Consider the following 4,191-nt stretch of genomic DNA (forward strand, 5'->3'; position numbering starts at 1 on the left):
ATAAAGTATATTATTATTATTATTGCCTCCATTTGCTGCCTGATCGGTACTATGCATGTGCAACTCTCAACGGAGATGAGAAGGAAGCGAGTTGTCTCACTCATTAGCTACTTCTGTCATTAGCTCAAAAACTATGTGTTTAATTATTTTTTTACCACTTGATCAAGCAAGTAAGTTGCTAGATTTACTCACCATTTTACTTTCCCAGGGCAAGCGGGGAGCCCTTATTGTTGAGGCCTGCTATTAGCGGCTTCAAAACCCTAAAAGAGATAGAATTTCAACACGAGTTTTTCTGTCTTCCTGCCATGCGAGAAATCTGTAAAAGTGTCAGTTCTTTATTTCACAACTCTTTGTTGCATAAACAGCAGATGCTGTGGACACAGCTCTGCCTCTTGGACCTCTGGGTTTGTTTTTGGCCCATCAGTCCTCTGCCACTCTGTTTGTCATTGCATATGGCAGCCACATGCAGTGGAGCTCTGATGAGTCAGACTCTGCTGGCCCTAAGACTGCAGGCTGATGGCTGCTTACTGAATGCAGTCATCTGTGTGTTTTAAGGTGTCAGTCAGGTTTCCTTTTCTTAGAATTGAACAGATGTAAAAAGCAGTTTAGTTCCTGTCCAGCCATGTTGACATTCACTGCTCATAACTGGCCAGTTTTTCTTGCTCTTCTATGACACACCTTCCTGTCTGTTACTAAAAACATAGCCATTCATTAAAGCAAATAGCTTTTATCAGTTACTGTAAGCTGAATCATTGCTGGATTAGAACAAGGTAGACAGGAACAGAGGTTTACTCAAGAGCGAAATTATTAAAGAAATAGTTTGACGTGTAATTTTAAGACTTGAAACGAGGGGAAGTTAGCCTGGCTCTAACCAAAGGTGACAGCACCTTGTCTGATGTGTTGTCCAACCACACTAATGTGGGGTAAAAAGCCTGCAATAGGAAAGCACTTCAGCATTAGAAGTCCCTTTGGAAGGCATTCATGATATTGCAATCGGTTGAACACATGAGAAGTGACAGAAATAGTTTTGTAAAGAATGTAAGAATGAAAAGAGAGTTATTGTGACAAGTTCAAACTCTGCTTACTTTGTTGAAGCAGTTCAGTTTTGGATTCCACTCCTAAATCTCTGATGCAGTTTCATTTTGCCCTCAGATTTATTACTAGTGATAGCTATGGTACTCACCACTGTATCCTGTATGATATGGTGATAAGGCTGAAAGGTGTAATAAGCACTGTCTTTTGTTTTAAGGCCCTTGTTGGAAAGCTACCACCTTAAGTGATGCTGGATTTGAACTTGGGACTTTTTCAAACTTGTTCATATGACTGGCATATGTTTAGGGTTCCAAGAGCATGGCCCAATTTGGACAGTCAGCCTTTTCTCTTAGAGCCCCTAAATCTAAAAAGCCATACTCGACTAATCTACGAACAATTTAGAACCATGATCACAAACTTCCCTGCTTCAAAGAATAACTAATTCAACTGATTTCCTTTCTTTATTTTTTCTCATCTATTGTGTCTCTTTTAATTTGTCTGTAAGAGGGCAACCTCAATGGTCCTTTGACTTTAAATAAAGGTTTGATATGTAAAGGCTGTGGTCTTTGAAACCACTTTCTTGAAAAAGGTTATAATGATTTAAAGCAGGACACAACCAGCCAACTTCCTCTGTATCAGCAACTCCATAAAACAGGTGGTCGTTGGTGAAGTAAATCTTAACTGCATCATGCTGCAGATTTACTGTAATGTTACTTGTAATTTTTTGTGTGTGAGGACATCTGTCTTACACTAATATTCTCTCTTTTGTTGCTCACTTGATGATTTAATTTCAATGAAAAACATTAAAAGCCTCTTTTTGTTGTTTTCCTCTTCCCTCTCCATCTGTCTCTTTCTCTCTTTATAACATTTGGTGTTAGAGCTCTGTCAGCCCTCCTCTATCAGAAACAGATGCTGTGTTGTTCTTGAGTGGAATAAATACCAAAAGTAAACTGCAAAGATCAAATTAAGGGAAAGTGAGTGATTACCGGCCAAACCGAGCTGGTGCAGGAAATGGAATTTGTATTGTTGTGGGCCCGGTTGTGGAGGAAAGCTTTCCACAGGAAAGACTCAAAGTACAGCACACTGACCAGAGAGTCACTGAAAACCGGAAATTATTTCTGGAGAGATCAAGAGCCAGTTTCATAACAAGTGAACTTCTTAAATAGGGAAAAAACATTACGACTATTTTGCTGATACTATTATGGCTTGGACCTGAGCTGATCAGACCAAGTTGGACTGAGCCCCCTCTAGTCTGGGCCATCTGCACACTATATGGTTGTGAAAATATTCACAATGGGACAATTAAAGTAATGATATTGGAAGTGGTTTTTAAAAATCAGTCTCAAAATATTAACCTGACGGCGCCAGATAGTTTGTTGAACTCGTTGTTGGAAACAGCAGGTGATTGGATGAACCATCTGTCTATCACAGGCAAACTTCAACCAGTCAGATCAACAAACCATATTACGTAGTCAAACTCTTGCTGAAGCCAGTTGGGAGAGGAGTGAAAACTTTTCTTTTTTCTTTTCCATAAAGAAAACCCATAAGTGCCGTTCTTTGCTCTTCTTTTAATGAAGAAATACTCTCCAGGTCTGATATAACTGATGCAAGCAGCATCTACGCTATTTAGCGAATAATCACTTCTTGATGCATTAAACCACGCCCGTAGCCCATAGTAGTTCCTCAAAGGATGCTTATTGGTATGAACCACTGTTTTCGGACACAAGCTCGTCTTAAAGCCTGGCAAGGTGGATTCTGAATCCAGTTGCCTCACAAGGTTATTAAAAAAGCAAGCTAATGGAAGACAGGTTTATGTTTGTAAGTGTCAGTTGTTCCAGGTTTCACTAGTTCACCACAGCTTATCTTTCACCATTTCAATGGTTCCCCTTTCCATTTTTTAATTAGAACAGCATGCTTAAAAGAGCTTGGCAAATTGTTTTGATTTAGTTTCCTGAGAATTTCCGTTCTTGTGGTTGGCTGCTAACATTTTAGTGCAAGGAATGAACACACTGAGTATAATTTCAGGTGTGCCATAATCACAGCTTATTTCATAAGATAAAAATATTAATAACTAGAACCTTAAAAAAGTATGTATGAGAAACTAAGGTGGCTCCAAAAAATGTGAAAGTCCCTATCTACAACCAGTGTTTGTCCAATCTGGGCTACTGTAGAAACATGGCAGTTCAACATGGTGGATGGAGACCCATTTCTCCTATCTATTTGGGATTAGTAGGACCCGATAAACATAAAAACCAACCATTGTCTTTGAACAATTAGTAGTTTTCACAAAAAATGTCTTATAGAAAACACTCATATGAGGACATTAGGACTTTATTTATTATAAAACTTTGTCCCCATATGGGGATGCAGGGACGCAGGAGACTATAATTATTATATTCCATTTCTGACAATAGCTCCTCCTCAATGTTACACACTGGACCTTTAAATTACTGCACCACTTAAACAGCCTTGCTATGAGAGTTCAAGGACTGAGTTCGCTGTGGAGGTCTGGTGATCATCGAACACGGACATCGAACTCTTCACTGTCAAATTTATGTCATGAATAGTTAAATGTTAAATGAAACTCGAGATGTTGCTGCCCTTTGAACCAACTACCTTACTGCACATGTGGCCCTGCAGACTACTGGCGCCAATGTTAGAAAAATGAAGTCACACTTTTGGCATCTTGGTACTTTCAATGATTATAGTAGTTTGTTGATGATTTATTTCTGAAAGCACATTCACTGTGGACAAGGCATATTGCGCCTCTGTATATAATGTAACTAACATCACTGCTTCCAAACTGTTTGGAGGTTTGTTTGTCTATAAAACTCCACCATGTCCATATGGGGATATTTGATATAGATGCTGGTTTAGCTCTTAAGGTTGTGGTGCTACAGTGTACATAAGGTGTTAATTAAAACTGATTCAAAATTAGGGGTAAGTAGGTAAAGCATAAAAACATGTAAAAGTGTTGAGAAGGACAAACAGGAACAGAAATCAGTTCAGGACATGTGTTGTCTGTGACCTGGGGCAGCATGCATTATATAGTATAGGATGAATTAAGCCATGCAACATTTATGTAGACGTATACTGTGTGTGTGAGTGTGTGTGTGTGTGGGAGGGAAAGACAGAGACAGAGAGAGAGCCAGAGAGAGA

The 4,191-nt window shown here is 39.2% G+C and overlaps 1 protein-coding gene across 1 annotated transcript in view; it reads left to right on the forward strand.

Moving 5' to 3' along the window:
* The window catches only part of abcb6b (ATP-binding cassette, sub-family B (MDR/TAP), member 6b), a 31,183-nt gene that overhangs the window by 16,135 nt on the left and 10,857 nt on the right, over positions 1-4,191 (forward strand). The window lies entirely within an intron of this gene.

Source organism: Morone saxatilis, unplaced genomic scaffold (genome assembly GCF_004916995.1).
Source record: "Morone saxatilis isolate NCDOM2014 unplaced genomic scaffold, NCSU_SB_2.0 Contig5, whole genome shotgun sequence".
Classification (NCBI taxonomy): Eukaryota; Metazoa; Chordata; class Actinopteri; family Moronidae; genus Morone; species Morone saxatilis.